The following is an 18703-nucleotide window of genomic DNA, read 5'->3' as shown; positions in this document are numbered from 1 at the left end:
TTTGGAATTCTTAGCTTAGCTGTTCAACCACCTTGTTTGGCAAAGGCTATTTAGAGTCCCGTTTGCAGGAGCAGAGAAGATTGCATGAATGGGTGATGTCTAGACCAGGTTGGCTCAGTTTAATGCAAGTGAATTGTGCTGTGAATATATAATGGACTTCACTTAGACATACGTGTTCATTAAGACATCCATTTTTATATCACCTTGCTTGTACCATCCACCTCTTATACCAGGCAAAATGAAGTAGCAAATGAATGTACTCAGTGTTGCAGGACTGCACTGTGTGCAGTTCGGCAAACTGGGAAGCCAGTTTGAAAACGGGGAAAGGTCAATAGAAAATATAGTTCAGAACTGGAAATATTTAAATTTGGAATGAATTTGAAACAATTCAATGTATCCACAAAACAGAAATAGTGCTACAAAAGTAAGATTCTTTTCCAGACCTAAGGCCTGAAAAGCATTGCAACCTACCAAAAAGAGTTTCATGTAATTCACTATGTTTTATGACCACAATCAAATCTGTTAACTGGGGATTAGTCTGTCAAACGTATCTCTGTTTGTCAACAAACATTTCCTCAGTGTAGCCATAATGGGTTCAGCTCAATGAGGGGCATGTGTGTGCCTGAATTAATTCTCACACATAGCACAGGTTTTCACTGTGTTCCTCAGGACCAGCAATAAACCAAAGCTCTGGTTAATCTTCAACAGGTTGTACAGTCAGATAAGTGAGCTACACATCACATTGTGGAGATGTGGAGATTGTAAGTGACCTTATGCTGAACATTAGGCCGAGGTACTAGCTGTTTTGGCAAACTATTTCAATTTCATCAAACACTCAAAGTCATAAACTATCTTGTTGATAAAGAACTTATAGATATCCTTCAGTAGCTGGGAAATCTATGGTCAGAGTAAAGGTAATGGAGTTCTATCTGAAGTTACATGCCCTTGGTGATACTAGGAAGCCTACTTCCTCTCACATAACTAGGAGGCTCGGAATGCTTTGTCTCAGCATGACTGTGCTCATTGCCCCAAGCCCAGAAAGCTGAATAGGTATCTCTTATGCCATGAAGTACCTTCACTAATTGAGGGCATGTCAAAAGAAATGCAAATCCCCCAGACTGGCTGCTTATCTAAGTGCTTATATACCACTTTTCAACAAAAGTTCCAAAGCAGTTTACATAGATACAAATAAATTATCTATCTATCTATCGCATTTATATACCATCCCATATAAAATCTCAGGGCAGTTTACAATCCAATCAAACAAATACCAAAACCTAAAAACCATACAGACAGATTAAAATTACTATAAATAAAACTTTAAAACATTATATAGTAAAAGCCCGATAAAACAGGTGTGCTTTTTCATTGATTTGGGGCTAGTGTGTAACTAGATCAAACGAGGTACACCACAATCTGTACCAGTCATGCATTGCTTGTATGATGATATGCAACGGACGACCAAGCCAAAATGGCAGGAAGGAGCAATTGATTGTCTTCTTGAGCTCTTGGTGGGATGCTGTTGTCACTGGATCATTCTGTGGCATGCTGTTAGTTCTTGACAAAACACTTGAAACCCCTACCCCAGCTTCCTGTCATGACACAGTGGGAAGAAGGAGCAGAAGGGCATTTGTGGTCTAAGACTTTGGTGTAGCACACTACAGAATTTGGTTCTGGCTAAGAATGTTGTGATGAAGTTAATGTCTCAATTTGGTCCTTGCTTTTGGTTGCTGCATTAAAATGAGGAGCAAAATGTGGCCTATGCTTCCAGTGAATTTCCCTTGGGAAAGGCAGGTGGGTGTAACTGGGCAGAGGGAAAGGGAAAATCTAGAGAAAAACATTGTTAGATGTGGACTCAGAGTAGTGGTGGCTGGTGAAGTCTGAAGTATTTATTTATTATGATAAATAATAATATTTATACTGCCTGATATGTACATCTCTAGGCGGTTTGTACATTAGCTATATTAAATGTGCCACTGTATATATTTTTGGAAGTTTGATGATTTTTAATATACTACTAGCTGACCCCACACAGAGCATCTGTGCAGTTGAGCACTGAGCCTCTGGCATCCCCCCCGCAGCGCTCTCGCTCGCCCGCACCCCCGCAGCGCTCTCGCTCGCTCTCCCTCAGCACTGCTCTTGCTCGCTCCCCCCCCGCTGCTCGCTCGCTCTCCCCCTGCAGCGCGCTCGCTCGCTCTCCTCCGCAGCGCTCTCTCTCTCTTGCTCTCCCCCGCAGCGCTCTTCCCCCTGCAGCTCGCTGGTTATCCCCCCCTGGGGCCGTTCCTCTCTGCTGCCACCACCATGGCCGCTTGTTCCCCTCAGGCTGCTGACAGGCCCGGGGCTGTCCCTTGCCTGCCTTCCTCCCTCTGACAATGGCCTTGGTAGCCCCAAACAGCAGCAGTGGTTGACTGGGCCCTTCCTTGCTGCTAGTGGTGCTATGGCCACTCATTCCCCTCATGCTGCTGACAGGCTCAGGCCCGTCCCTTGCCCTTCCTTCTGTCTCTCTTCCCCCTCCCTTCTTTCTCTCTCTCTCCTCCACTCGCTCTTCCCCACTCTTTCTTCTCCCTCCTTTCATGTTTTTTCTCTCCCTCCTTCCCTCCATGAGTTAACAGATTTTCGACAGCCTCCTTCTCCTGAAGGGGCTCTTTCCTCCCTCAGGACCCGTCTTTTTGCAGAGCCCTGCCTGCTCTCCTTTTCTATCCAGAACATCTTCCGACCAGTAACAGCTGCATTCCAACTGACCTTAACCATCCCAGGCCCCTCCTCCTTATCTGCATAGGGAATCCCCACTGCCCAATCACCATGGTGCTTCTGCTCTCAACTGACCTTAACCTTCACAGGCCCCTCCTCCTTATCTGCATAGGGAATCTCCACTGCCCAATCACCATGGTGCTTCTGCTCTCACAGGCTTCTTCTCCCTATCTGCATATGGAATCCCCACTGCCCAATCAGGTGCTTCTGCTTGCAAACTCAGCCAATCGCCTCCTTCCTACCATGTCGCCACTCATGGCCTGTCTACAAGAAATAAGTATATAGATTTATATAGAGTAATTATTGCATGTTGAGGGGCAGTATACCTTTGAATGCCCCTGTATGGTCAAGAAGCTATTCAAATTCTCAGACAAGCGGATAAATGCAACTTTTCCTTCACAAAAAGTTATTTCAGCATTACCTTGCCAAAAGAACTATCAAGATGGAAAAGACACCAAAGTGCAAAAAATATAGGCAAATACATATTGACCACCAATCTGATCTCAAACCATGGATTTACCTCATTTTTAAAGGATTTACGAATAAGCAAACATTTCAGTGGAAGGGCAAAAGGGCATCTTTTAAAACAATCCCCCATGATTCATTTTACAAAATCTCATTCCGATGCAACAAAAAATAATGTATTATTGGTGAGGGAGCAGAGAATGTATAATTCTTGGTTTTGAGTCTTTAAGCCTTTGCAAAACAGCAAAATAAAGTGGATATTTTAATCTACTGCATGCTTATAAAAACAGACAATAGGCATTTAAGGTAAAAGGGGGGACTCCCCCCCCCCGAACAGCCCTTTTCTTCTGAAAGGGAATACTTGCCAGATTCCTCTTTACAAGTATGGTCACAGAGCCAGCTCAACGGCTGGACAGGACTGGGACTGGGCTAGTTTGAGCCGAACTGAGCCACCCAGGGGCAACTCGAATCTCGTCCAGATTTGAACTGAACCGGGCTGGCCAGTTCCGTGCATATCTCTATTGTGCTTTATGTGATTGGCTGAACATTCTTTTTGCAGAAAATTTCTATTGGCTTATTATTTGTCAACTCAGCAGTTTCCATGGGACCTTTCCTGCCCAGAGAGGGCTAAGACAAGAGAAGCCTCTTTGTATTGAGAACATTGGAGCAAGGAAACCTTGTCATGTGATCTGTAATCTGCAAGTCCCTTCCTCTGCCATCAAGAGCCTAGACTCAGGATTCAGACATGAGAGAAGCATGGAAAATCCAAAATAAAACTAGGATTAAATAGTCAGCAATGATTAAGGTCACCCATAAGTCTTTGTTTAATTGATTTAATGCAATTAAATATTTAATTTCTTTCTTTTTTCTTGGGAGAGCCTGTCCCCATTTGGCTCTAAAGAGGAGCCTCCACTCAGAGAACTAGTAACAAATCTAGTCCAAACTGAGGCTATAAGTATGAGGTATGAGAAATGGGGAGCTCTGATTTCCTGCTGATATACGTACCCATTATTATAGCTGACAGAAAGAACTGTAGAAGTAGGACATATATATTTACTCTTTTGCCAGTTTCCCCAAAGTCTCCTCTTCCTATTCTTTTATTGCTTTTAAAATAAACAAAAAATGCAGCTGTTCCCATGGGAAGCAGTTGATACTGTTAGAAGAAGGCAAAATGCAGTCTAGTCAGTAGTGCCAGGTGGTGCAATTTTATTATGAGCCCAGCCATACATCAAAGCACTCGTTCTTGGATTAGGGTGGGAATCTACGTGGTGCTTCTGTGTCATTGAGATGATTCATATCAGTATTACGTTTCTGGTGGCAAATGATGCTATATGAACATGCTGCACGTGATGCAGAAGGTACAGTATCATAACCAGTGCTACATATGATAACAGCGGAGGTAAATAATCGCATGGAGGCCAGTTTTAGTTTTTTGAGACAGCTAGAATAATCTAGCTCTATCTACACTCTATGCTATTCATGAATTCAAAAAGACTCTAAAAGAACCCTCCCTCATTCTTTTCACTTTTGTAGGGAAGATGGCCTAATTACAAGATTATTTATTTGTTATTTTCTGTATAATCTACTACTACTACTACTACTACTCTACTACTACTGATATTTATACACTACTTTTCAACCAAAGTTCTCAAAATGGTTTACAAAAAAAAATAACACATACATAAGATGGTTCCCTGTCCCCAAAGGGCTCACAATTGAAAAAGAAACATAAGGAAGATACCAGCAACAGCCACTGGAGGCTCTAGCTTCCCTCTTCAGCTTAAGGAATGCATCTAAAACATTTTGGCAGTATATAATGGCCACCTATCACCATATCACACCAGTGGTCAAGTTCTAGAGCAGGCAAACAAGGACCCAAAGGCCAGAGGCAGGTGATACACCCCAAGGTGGGTTGGTAGTCAGGTTCTACCATGGGTAAACAAAGACCCACAGGCCAGAGACCATGATAAGATGGACTATTGGTAAGGAACCAGGCCATGAGAGTCTATTCAGCACCTTCCATGTCAACAGGAATCCCATTGGCTTTTGGGGTCACCTGATTCTTCTTGAGCTGGTTGGCCACTGTTTCCCCTGCCACCATTATCAGGGAGTGGGCACTGTGCACTGCAGCAGCAAGGCTCAGGTCAGTCAGTCCTTCCCACATAAGCTGTCTCAGTGGCACAAAAACTAAAGTTCTTGAGCCATACAGCCAAAGTCCCCGGCCTTATATGTCTCTATCTATATATTTCTTTACTACTGCAAAAAGATTGCTGTAGCCAGGGGCACATCTAGGTCATTTTGGCACCCGGACTGCCCCCTCTGTTAGCCCCACCTCCGGTGTGAGGCCCCCCTGAAATCTACTTTGGGGGGGCCTTCTGCCGTGTTGAACCTCCTCCATTAAAAAAAAAAATCATCAGCCGCTGTACGGCCGAGGGGTGACTGCCAGGGGGTCAGCTGAGCAGTTCTGCTCCCCACTGGCAGTGGCAGGAGTGATGCTGGGCCTGTCTGTTCAGCCCAGTGTCTCTTGCTAACTGTAAGGCACACCTGCGCAGTTGAGAGAGATCAGCTGAAATTAAAAAAACAACAACACAGGAGGTTTGGCGGGCGCAGGGTGGCTGCAGGAGGCACCCCTGGCCACTTGGAGGCCCCCCCGGTCCTTGGAGGCTACGGATCAGGGCCCCAAGGTTCGGGGGTTAGAGTGCCTCTGGCTGTAACTAGACTTCTCTAGTCTTTTTTTTTTTTAAAGTAAAAGGGCCGAAAAAGTCTTTTTGCCTATGGGCCGCAAAAAGCTTAATACGCCCCTGGCACCACTCAAGATGAAGTCCATGGTTGCCTTCTCTCTGGTTGGTTCCACCACCAACTGTTCTAGGGCACCGGCATTCAGTGTATCTAGAAATTTGGCCTCTTTGTCATTACCTGAATGTGAATTTACCCAGTCTATGGGGCTATTCACATGACTGTGCTCACGGGCAGGTGGTGGTGGTGGAGAAAGTCAAGGTTCAACCTTCCTTTGCCCAAACGATTGTGTGCAGCCCCTGCAGCATGCAAGCCGCACACCCACATGTCCTGCTCTGCCTATCTGTGCTGACTCCTGGCAGCGTGGGTAAACAGAGGCCGGAACCCGTTCTCCCAGCCCCCCGCATACCACACAAAGCACCTCACGATGATTGTGGTGCCTTGAGGGATTCCCCCATCAGAGGGGAAATCTAGGTGCCCATCTCTGTGGAGCTGAAGAGACACATGAGCCCTGCAGCTGGGTTAAGGGAGTGCTTGCTCCCTTAACCTCGGCTAAGAGCTGGGCTCAGGAGCAGCGTTAGGCTGCGTGGGAGCTCTGGGATCCGCATAGATCCCAGCACTCCACATGAGCAGCCTAGCTTGGGCTAGGCTGCTTGTGAAAACAGCCTCTATGTTTGGGTAAATCATATCACGCCAGTGCTTTGTCAGCTGCACTAGCTCCCAGTCCATTTCTGGGCCTAATTAAAAATGCTGGTTTTAATCTTTAAAGCCCTAAATAGTTTGGGACCAGGTTACCTGAGAGAGCGCCTTGCCCCATATGTCCCACCTTGTACCTTAAGATCTTCAGAGGCCCTGCTCCGAGTGCCCCTGCCAAACGAGGTGAGGTGGGTGGCTACTAGAGAGAGGGCCTTTTTGGTGGTGGCAGCCCCACCCTGTTTATGGAATAGCCTTCCCAGTGAGGCTCACCTGGCACCATCACTTTGTTCTTTTAGATGCCAGGTGAAGACCTTTCTGTTCACTCAGGCCTTTAAAAATTATTTTAAAAATTGATTTTTAAAAAGGTTTTTAACATGTTTTTGTATTGTATTCTGTATTTTGGTGTTGTTGTTTTGTGTTGTGATTTGTCACAAGTCCACTTATGCCTTGAGTACTTTGTAGCTGTGATCCAGGTGCTGGAGGCAGTACAGGAGCAACAACTGCCAGCTAAACAGATGGTGGGGGTGGGGGTGGGAGCTGGAGGACCTTGAATCCTGATTAGAGGATCTTGTGTGGGAGAGTGTTGGGGGGCTGAATTAGAAGGAGCATGAGTCATGGCCTGCCTGGTTTGAGGCCATACATGTTACTGACCCTTCTGGCAGCTTGTTGCCCTGCAGCAGGTTTCTAAGACTTTAGGACCTGGAACAAGTCCCAGCCCTGGGATCTGTTGGAAGTGAAGGACTATGCGCTGTCTCTTGTCTCAATGACAGTGGAGGACAGACTGGTGAGTCAGAGGGCTAGAGGTTCAAGACATTGGTCATCCCTTCTCTACTGCTCTGACACTGTCCCTTTGGAATGTAGATTGCTACTCTCAGGGACTAACTTCCTTCCTTCCAGCCACTTCCTTCCTCTTTCTCTCTTCTCTTCCTGTTCCTTCTACCTTGCAACATGCAAGCTCCTCTTCCCTGCACCTTATGTGCAGAGATGCAGAATCCATCTGCATCCAGCTAGCTAGCTAGATTAGAGATCCTAACTCCTCACTTTCCTATCTAGAATGGAGTTCTTTAATAAATGCCATATATATTGATTTGAAACTAGGAACTGGCTTCAAGTTACTTTACTCTCAGCATACACGCATGCCTAACCAAGTGCCTCTGTGAACTCTGCTATAATGAAAAAGGGATTCTCTTACCAGAGCGAATTCCCAACAGGATCAACCATTGATGCTCCTGTAGCAGGAACAACATAAGAGGCTTCCTGTCCGAGGCAGGCTTTGCCTCAGTGTCAAGGTTTCCGTGTTCTTGGCGCATTTGCTCTTCTTTACTGTATTGATCTGTCTGATCATCTTGATCTCTGACATGTTCATGACTTCCGGCTACCAGTTCAACCCTTGATTCCTGCCTGTCTGCTTGGCTTGATTTCCGGCATGTTCCCCACCTCTGACTATTGGTTTGACTCCTGGTTCCTGACTGTCTGCTGGGCTCATCCTTTGGTGTGTTCCTGACCTCTGGCTTCCAGCTTGATCCCTAAGCCCTGACTGGCTGCCTGCCTCTCCCAGTCCCAGCTCTGAGCTTTGTGTCATCTAGCCCATACTGCCCATAGCTCAGCCTTGACAGAATGGAAAGCGATGAACTCTTTGTAACCTGGATTTTAATCTGACCTAAAAAAGAATTATGGGTTTGCTTACCTTGCATTTTAAGTGAGTCTTATGAACCACCTGCCCCCAAGCGTGTATTTCCAAGTCGATACAAGCTTTGATTATTACTATATATGTTACCACCAGAGCCCGAGGGGGCACTATTTGGATTTTCCACCACTGCCAGCATTTGACTTCCCCTTATCTTGCAGTCAAACATAGAGGTTCCTGCTCTGCTCTGCTCTTGCTGTGGAAGATAACGAATTAGAGTATGTACTTTCCATTTTTGTAGCCCAAAGCTTGGAGATGTAAGAGGCCTAAGCAGCTGTTGGTGGGAATTTTGCCTGTGGTGGTTCTCCTCTTTTTGCATGAGAGAGGGAATCCTCCCTCCCTTGCTAGTGGGCTTTTGTTCTTTGAATAGCTGTGTGGTAGGCACAGAGGTACGTACTGCTTCCGCCATCATTACATTACTAATATCAGAGAAACCACACCTGCTGGAATTTCTCCTTGCCATAAAGTAAAGTAAAGTTCTGCGCTCGAGCTGGTGTCGACTCCTGGTGACCACAGAGCCCTGTGGTTTTCTTTGCAGGCCTGTAACCAGCCTCAACATTCTTTTGGGCGGATTGTAGAAGTCAAGGGAGGCAGGTTATAAAATGTTCAGTGAAATGTTCAGTCAGTGAGGCTGGAAGCAAAGAGAATTTCTTGGTGTGGCAGGTACACACCATGCCACCAGCTGTCTATGGGGGCCTGTTTCTTTGGTAGAATACAGGAGGGGTTTACCATGGCCTCCTCCAGTGCAGTGTGAGATGATGCCTTTCAGCACCTTCCTATATTGCTGCTGCTCCTTGCCATGCAAGTACTAAATACACTGGCTGACTTGATGAGTAAAATGACTCAGAGTAGTCACATTGAAATTGAAAGGACAAGTTAAGCAATGCTGGACGTATTAGAGGCTACATCCTCTCAGTGCTGACTTAACCTTCAATATATCTGGAGGCAGCCTAGAAAACCTCATGCTGAAGCTTTCATTTCTGTTCTCCCGTGAAGCAGTTCATCTACTGCATCCACATTTGTGTCAGTGGCTCCACAGGCAGGCAGGTAACCCACCCCCTCTTCTTTTTCTAAACAGGTGTCTTGGGAGGGCTGTGTGTGCCGCCCACATAGTAGGTCTAATGAACAACCCTAACCTGTTCAGCAAGAAGACAATTTATCCCCATCTTGCAGTAATTTGCCCTCCTGCCTTTTGGCTTGAGGGTTGGGTGGGGAGAAAGAGGATTTCATGTGCACATTGGCTGCTGACAATAATGAAGCGATGACAAGAGATGTGTGCAATCAGTGTGCTGAGGAGTGGTGACAGATCTGCTTTCAGGTTAGTGAGGGGAGGGGGAGGCAGACAGTATATTTCCAAACAGGACCTGCATCTGATCCAAATGCAGGTGAAGAGCTCTGGGAGGAGATAAAGTCTGCCTTTCTCACCATCAGCCAGCTATTTTTTCTTTTTCTTATTGATTGCATTTTGAGTCCACCCTTCCTCTAAGGAGCTTGAGAGGGCACACGTGGTTTTATTCTTGCACCCAACTTTATCTTCACAACAACCCTAAAAGGGAGAGAGCTGGTCTCGTGGTAGCAAGTATGAATTGTCCCCTTTGCTAAGCAGGGTCTGCCCTGGTTTGCATTTGAATGGGAAACTACATGTGTGAACACGGTAAGATGTTCCCCTGAGGGGATGGGGGCCGCTCTGGGAAGAGCACCTGCCTGCTTGCATGCAGAAGGTTCCAAGTTCCCTCCCTGGCAGCATCTCCCAGATAGGGCTGAGAGAGAACTTTGGAGAAGCTGCTGCCAGTCTGTATAGACAATGGGGTGGTAGAGCTGGGGTGGTAGAGCATTCAGTCATGTGATGCCATGCCTGCATTCAGCGGTGATCATGTTCCATGAGGGTTGTACTGCAAGCAATTTCTGTCTGTGAAGACCAGCCCTTAACCTGTTGTGAAGAGGTGAGCAGCTTCATTGGCTATGAAGGATGAATGCTACAAGGAGATGCCTTAATTGAAAACTGCTTCCTACATCATCAACACCATTCTGATCCTCCTCCTAGCTTCCTGCCATGTCACATTCGTATGTAACTAACAGCTAAGGGAAGAGGCTGTATCTTTTATTTATTTATTTTATTTATTGTTAAATTTGTATACTGCCTTTCATTAAAACAATCCCACGGCGGTTTACACAAAAATTAAAAAGAGGACTAAAAAAGGACACAATTAAAATATTAAGCTAAAATATAAAACAAATCTGACTGAAAAGATTTAAAATACAAGCATACAAACTGTACAAAATGCAAAGAAGCAGCAGTAGAGACAACCATATGAAAGCCTGGGTAAAAAGCCAAGATTTAACATGCTTTCTAAAAACTGTGATGGAGACCCTGGAGCGAATAGCCACCGGGAGAGCATTCCAGAGTCTTTGTGACATCACCATTGTTGGCCATCTCCTGCCTGGCTTTTTTGCAATGATGATATCTGGCCTGGCTGCCATGTTTAACAGGACTTGCATCTGGAACTATAAACACAAAGGGCCCTCCCAAAACATTTTCCTGCCTGACGCAAAAGACAAGAAGGTCAGAACTTAGGTTTCTGTGGACCCCTGAAGAAATCCCGCAGTAGTACCCTATTGTGCTGCTCTTCTACCACACCTCATCCCGCCGCCCTCCAATGGTGCTCTGGTCCCATGTGCATGTTTCCCCAGTCCCGGCTTACTTGAATGGGGAGAGAAGGGGATGCAACGGTGGGAAAGCGGCAGAAATGGGATGGTTGGGGCTGCACCCTCCCACTCTCCCCTTGGTGAATGGTGGGGAATAGTGAGATATGGGGCAGTGGCAGCAGCTCTTTCTTCTCCTCAGAAGGTGGGAGAAAGAGGAGAAGCTGCTGTGTTCCCTCTTCACTGAGAGGGAGGAGGAGAAGCCACTGCTGAATCCCTTGGCAACGGCTCCTCCTCCTCCTCCTCAGTGAATTCTCCCAGAATCCCCTGCTTTATTTCAGGGGACTCTGGGAGGAAGTCCCTTTGTGGAGTGGGGGTGGAAGGAAGCTGCAGGTGGTGTGAGTTTCTTGTAGCACTGCTATTTTCTCTGACCTGCTTCCCCATTTGTGGGTGGGGAGGTGGAGTAAGAAGGCAATGGCTCTGAGAGATTCATAGCACGATTGCCTCTTCTCAGCAACCCCCATCTGGGCCCTGAGGCATAGGGCAGGGCCTGTTCCACCCTAGTAATCTGCCACCTGAGGCGTCCATCAAACATTGTCTTATTATGAGGCTGGCCTTGTAGAAACATTTAATTGGTTTTCAAGGAGGAACAGAGAGGAAATCCAGGAAGGAGATGGAGCAGATGTGGACAGGTGTAGTGCTGCAGGGACACAGTCCTAGGACTTCCCCTCCTCCAGGGACTCAGCTGGGCTGCAAAGCCCTTTGCTTTCTAAATGGCAATAACACACTGCTCTTGCTAGTCCAACAGTTTGTTACATAAATGAATATGGGACTACAACTGATTTTGTTTACCATTTTTCCTGTCTTCTGTTACGGAGAAGTTTCCTCCATCCTTTGTGGTTGACAATCCAGGCTGCTCTTCCGGTGAATAACCACATGAGGTCCAAGCTTTGTAGGATTAGGAAACTATCCTTGACTTCATGTAACAGAACCCTCAAAATTATTGGATCTATGTGGGGTGTGTGGTCATCGGGGTGGGTGTGGCTATGGGGGTGTAGTTGGGATGTGTGGGGCTATGGTAGCTGTCATGGAGAGCCCCAAGACTTCTGAATCTGTGACTACACCCCTGGATGTTGATCTAATAAGCATGGGAAGATTCACTGAGAGCTCTGTGGCCTACTTGTACCACTATGCACAACCTATATGAAAAGAACATAACAACTAATGAAAATCCTCATCCCAAATCCACAGACCTGATCAAATTTACCTCTGCATCCACAGGTTGGAACAATCCAGTAGTGTAGTGGTGGTACCCAATTCAAATTAGCCAGGTTTTATACTGACCATAGTATTTTCACTGCAACTTTTCACTACTTCCTCAGTGGCAGCCTGTTACATTTTGCTGCCTGAAGCAGAGCACCAAATAGCCCTCCTCCCTCTTCACTCCCTAATTTTTTTCTCACAACCCAAGTCCTTCCTTCCTTCCTTCCTTCCTTCCTTCCTTCCTTCCTTCTAACAACTCTCTTCCTTTACCATTAGGAAGGAAAGAGGAAAAACAGCATAGTCTCATTTTGCTGCCTTCCTCTGTAGCCATCCATGAGAAAGGCACTAGATGGACTGTTGTGCCATCCCTGAGAACTGGTCCACAACCTCCCTCTTGAAGCTGTCTACTTCAGCTGCTTCATGGTAGGGCGGGCCAGCCCTGTGTTTCCCCATTTCAGAAAATGTGTCAGCCTGGGCACCTGACATGGAAGGCATTCTCTGGAATTACTGTGAGGAAGACACAAACACTAGTTCCGCAAGTGGTAAAGGCCTGACTCGCTTGACGCAGTACTACCTGGCTGTATGCCACAGGGATGTTTGGGTGTCATTCCTTACATGTTTGTTTGCTGTTCCATTGGCAGTCAGCAGTGTAGTTAATTGATTCCTTTTCTTGCAGCTGGACTGTGATGTGCAGCATGGTTCCCAGTCCTTGGAGGAACATAAATACCTTTAGCTCTTTATGCCACAATTAAAATGTGGAATTTGCCATTGGATAGCTCGGTCTTCTCCTGGTGCCCTTTTGCACAGCCTGGCGGGAATTGTATATTGTCTGTCAGGATGTGTACACACTCAGGAAAAGCACAGAGAAGGCTTGTTTTACACGAAGGTCTCAGAAAGTCTTAAGCAGACCCTCAGCTTCTTCCCCTCACCCCTCACATGGGGCCAGCAAATTGATGGTGAGGTGAATAACTTCTTTGACACCAAGAACTAGACCGAAACTATGTCAACGGAGACAGAGATGGGGCGGTGGAGGAAGCTTTTCCTGTTTATCCTGTTTGAGCTTTTGAGCTGCGTCCTGAAAGGTCACTGTGAAGAGGAGACCATTTTAACTAGGGGAGAAATGAGAGAGAGAGAGAGAGAGAGAGAGAGAGAGCAGAAACCAAAGAGTCAGGACAGGAGGTGGGGGCAGGGGCGGGGGGGGGGAGGCCTTTGGTAAATGTCTCGGTGATGACATACCTCAGGAACCCTTTCTTTGAAGAATGTTAACCTAAAGGAAAGAAGAAAAATCTCTGATGCATACACCGGTTACTTGTGTGAAGCCCTGAGGGAGGCAAAAGCCCTGAGGGAGACACGTGGCTCCTCAGCAGCAGGGCAGCATGAATAATCTGGAGGCCAGTATCACTCCTCTAAGAGTTAGCACATCCTATGCTACAATGACAATTGTTTATTTTGAGTACACTTTTACATAACTTTGTTTTGGCAATTCATGGTAACCTAGTCCAGGGCTGTCTGAGGTTCAAATAATGCTATGTGCATTTATTAATCATCTTCGTCATTATCTCACATTTCAACCAACAACAACAAAAAAAGGTTTTAAAGTGGTTTACATAGAAAAAAGAAATAAGATGCTTTCCTGTCCCAAAAGGGCTTATTCTTAAAGGAAACACAAGGTAGACACCAGCACAGCCACTGGAGGGAAGCTGTGCTGGGGTTGGAGAGGGCCAGTTGCTTTTCCCCTGCTAAATATAAAGTGGATCACCACTTTAAAAGATGCTTTTATGCTCAGCTAGTGAGGGTAATACTGGTACAGCATAGGAGTAAGAAGATAAGAGGAATCTGGGGATGGGGGACACATACCATTAGATTTTGTGACTACATCACACAAAATCTACTGGTATGTGTATGTCTACTGGTATGTAGTATGTTTGCGTGAGGTACTCACTTACGAAGGTACATCTTCTGTAGGCTAGCCATCTAATGGTGCAGCGGGGAAATGACTTGACTAGCAAGCCGGAGGTTGCTGGGTCAAATTCCCTGCTGGTCTGTTTCCCAGACTATGGGAAACACTTATACCAGACAGCAGCGATATAAGAAGATGCTGAAAAGGCATCATCTCATACTGCGCGTATGAGATGGTCAGCCCCTCCTGTATTCTACCAAAGACAACCTCAGGGCTCTGTGGTCCCCAGGAGTTGACACCAACTCAATGGCACCCTTTACTTAGTCACTTACAAACGTCTACTAACAGATGGGCATCTTGTCTGCAATTCCAAAGGGATGCTTTATTTGTGACATCTTTATTCTTCCCCTTCCCCAAGGAGTTTGTAGCAGCATGCCTAATATTAGGCTTGTGTGAATCGCGCTGATTGGATCTGGAGTCTACTTTGATGCTTCCAAGGGGACCCCACTTTGAAAAGGTGCTTTGTTTGGGGGACAGTCTGGTTTGATTCAGCCCAGTTTGAACGAGTCACTTTGAACTGGAGCCAAAGGCACCAAACCCATGCTCCCCTGACACCTGTACTTATCGGGTGGGCATTGTCTTTCATTTGGCTCCCAGCGGTGAGGGGAACAGCAGCTGCCGCAGAGCCTTGACTTTGAAAAATACTTCTGGAAAAAAACACATTTCTCTGTCTTCCCCTGCAGTCCAGGGAAAGGTGCAGGGTTTCCTGTGAATTGTAGTCTTTTTCATGATAGCACCTTTTAAAAAGTCAAGCTGCTGCAGCAGCAGCTGCTTCCTTGCTGCTAGGAGCAAATTGAAGCTACAGAAGACAATATTCTTACTTGCCTGGTAAGGACAGGGATTGCTGGGACCCTGGATTTGGGGAGGGGGATTCAGTGCTGAAGGGGTTCCATCAGGGGCTGGCGCTGGAGGCTGAATCAGTTCCGAATCAAATTGGCCCAAATTTGGCCTAATTTGCCCCAAATTCAGTTTTGGGTGGAACTGGGTCAAATTGAGCCAATTCGCTTCAGGTCCAATTTGGCTTCTGAAGCTTTGCACAGCCATATTGAGTAATGGCCAGGGTAAGACCTATTTAGCCCCAGAGCTGGAGTTACATCAGGTACCTTCAGAACTTTTGGCCTTCAAAAAACCTAACTACTCACCACTGAGACAAGTCTTATGGCACTTTAGAGGCTCAGGCATATATTGTGGGATAAGCTTTCATGGGCCAAAGTCCACTTTATTGAATGCATGAAGTATTCAATGAAGTGTGTAGATATATAATATATAAACTATGAACAGAGAGGACCTGTTTGTCTGTCTGTCTTGTCTGTCTATATATCTGGCCAAAAGGCCAAGCAGTGGAAGATATATACATTTTCTAAGCATTAAATGTGACGATAGAAATATATACATATAGAAAATAAATGTATCTAAAGTGGAATATTTCAAGGTTTTGCTTTGAGTTCTTTCCAAGTAGTTCCTTCTTCCCAGGGATCAGATTCAAATATCCAAAAATGTAAGAGCAATTAAAAATTATTTTCCATTTTTGTCCTCTCAGTGACATCTAGTGGTCTGTTTGCAAAGAGCACTAAAAAAAACACCACCCTTCCACAACCCAGAGCTGCTGCAGACATCAGTGGAAGAGGGTTGCTTCTGTAGTTGGCATCTTTAGGCAGCTCCTGCCTGGGTCTAGCTGGGTCTTGTGCCTTTCTGTACAGAGGTTGAATATTTCATTGGATTCGTTGTACAGAGGTTCTGTACTTCGTTGAAAACTTCATGCATTCTGTACTTCTTAGAACCTGGATGGTTCTCACCAACAGACAGGACCAGAAGATACTGCCCCGCAAGAAGATACTGTCCCCCGCCAAGTAAAAATACAGAGTTTTTAGAATGGTAGGAATCAAGCAGTGGAATCTGTACTGGGAATCTGTACTGGGTCCTGTGTATTATCTTGGTGTTAAGAATGATCAGTGAGGTAGCCAAGTTTGTGAATAACCTCTAATTATTCAGGATGGTAAAAATCCAACCACACTGGGAAGAGCTCTGAAAGGAGTTCTCCACATGATGAATGGAATACAAATTTGCAAATGTGATTTAAAGTAAATAAATATAAAGTGATGTACATGGGGCAAAAGAATCCATAATTTCATGTATATACTGATGGGATCTGAACTGGAGATTACTAGCTAGCAAACAGATATTCATATAATGGTGGATAGTTCAATGGCTGGCATGTTCTGCAGCGAAATGTGGGCGCTGCAGACTCACCCATGCTGCTGTAGAACTCTGATAAACATGGTAATGCCACTGCGTAAGAAGACTCTTCCAGCAGAGCTCATGCTTGAGTGATAGCAGGTCTTCAGGTACTTGCATTGAGGATGAAAATATGCACATTAGTCATGATACAGAGCCCTGAATGCATAAGGCTTCCCATTCTTCCCTTATTTCATTTTTGGCAGGACTCTCTCCAAACTAACATGAGATAACATGTGGCATTCTTCCCACTTTCTCAAGCAGTGAAAACCCCAGGGACAGCACTACTGAGTTTCGTTTCCTTTGGATGAGAGAGCACCGGAGACCCGTGGTGTCTTTCTTATACTTGCTTTATTGGCAAGCAGGCAAGCAAATCATAACTGCTGGAAATGGGGCACTCATATAAAGCAGCAGATCTGTTGCATCAAATCCCCAAAGTCCCCCGGCACTCAAAAGTGTGCCTTCAGCCAACTCACAGCTCCCTCTGTCTTTCTTTTTCTTGTCTCTATCCAAAGTTAAAAAGCCAACCACACTTTTGCATACATAATTTGCCGTGCTGTTATCTCAGATCCCACTCCTGTAAGCTGAACTGTCCATTCAAGCAGTCATTAAGAAAAATTAGCATTTTAATTCACATTCCAGACTTCCATAAAAAATGACCAAATCATTGGGATAGATTTGGCAATAAACTCAACACCAATATAGTGGCTGCAAGTAAGATAGAGAGCATTTCCAGATGAGTTATTCCACCTGAAAACAGAAGCTGTTAGCATTTATCAATGCTCTTTCCTTTCCTACTCAATGTTTGTGATTATAAACGGAGAGGTTAGAATAACTATGCAGTATCATTCAATGCCACCTGCTGGCCATTTGCGGAAAATTTGTGATGAAAGTCAACTTACTTTTAAAGTGGTTTCAAAAGACACGATTTTCATGTCACAATACCCACAAATGGCCAGCAGGTGGCATTGCATAATAGTGCATGGTCAGCTGACCTGGAAGGGATCATGATGACATCCTAGGAGGGAATATTTATTTAAGGGTAGGGAAAGGGTCATGGGGTCTGGTCCACTGTGCCCAAGGATGCTCTTGCGATGGCAGACCACAGCAAAGCAGTCCAGGAACACCCAAGCACACTCCAGCCCATCTAAATTTAGGGCCTGCTACTAGTGTGGGGCCTCTGTTCTCTCTGGTAAATAATAGAACTTGCACAGCATGACCCCCATCTCTCCAGGCAACCCTTTCATCCTCCGAAGGGGTAGTGGCCACTCCACGTTTCTGGGTGGTACCATGTGGGCAGACTAGGGAAACACTGGGGCTGGGGATAGCTGTTTACTGTCATTTACATTTCCCTGGTTTGAGCTGGTGTTGCGGAGTATGCAGATCCCAGGAGAGTAGAGTTGCAAACATGGATGACCAATGGACGACTGGACTGGCAGAGGGACTGCTTTTTCACAGAAGTCTTCAAAAGAGGGAAAGGTGTTGCTGGAGTACCCATCCCCACAGCTTGCTTGCGTTGATCAACCAGGCTGGGTGGCAGCTGCCGTCCGGCCCACATGCATGTCTTCATGGTTTTTCATTCTCATGAGAGAGCGGTCCTTGGGAGATGGGGTATCTTTACACATTATTAATGATTCAGCCCAATCCCTGTGTCACCCCTGGACAGTTCTTCTCATGAGTAATGCCATAGAGTGTGTGCTTGCACTCAAGAGGGAGGGACTGGGGCCCCCTTCCCCAACTTCATTGTGCAAAAAAAATAAAATAAATAAAAAATAAAAAATAGAGCAGAGACATTCAAGAATTCCTGGGTGGGGCTGCCTTTTAAAGCTGACACCAGGCAACACTGCTCTGCCATATGTTATCTTTGCAGCGATCTAATTGAGTTGCCCAGTTTATAGTGCCACTGCTACTGCATGTGCTTGTGAACATACTTCTTGACCAATTTATTTTTTTTGACCAAAACACATAGCACCCATCTTGCCATCCTGCCCCCTCTCTCTTCTGGTAGACAGAAGGGGGAACAAGAGACACAGTGGAGAGTGGGCATCCCCCCATGTGACTTTTCCCTTTGACAGGCTTAGAATCTGGGGATGGGGCAAGGCAGTGTCCCTGTTACTGGGCAAAGGCTCGAGGAGCACAGAGACAGGACAAGGGATGTGCTTGGAGAGGCGGCCAGCATGACATGTGGCAGGCATGGAGCGGGTGCATTCCTGGGTGGGTCTGGGCTGCCCTCTCTATGATTTCAGTTCTAGAAACAGCATGAAACC

The sequence above is a fragment of the Hemicordylus capensis genome, chromosome 2 (assembly GCF_027244095.1).
Source record: "Hemicordylus capensis ecotype Gifberg chromosome 2, rHemCap1.1.pri, whole genome shotgun sequence".
NCBI lineage: Eukaryota > Metazoa > Chordata > Lepidosauria > Squamata > Cordylidae > Hemicordylus > Hemicordylus capensis.
Note: the sequence above shows the minus strand (reverse complement) of the source record.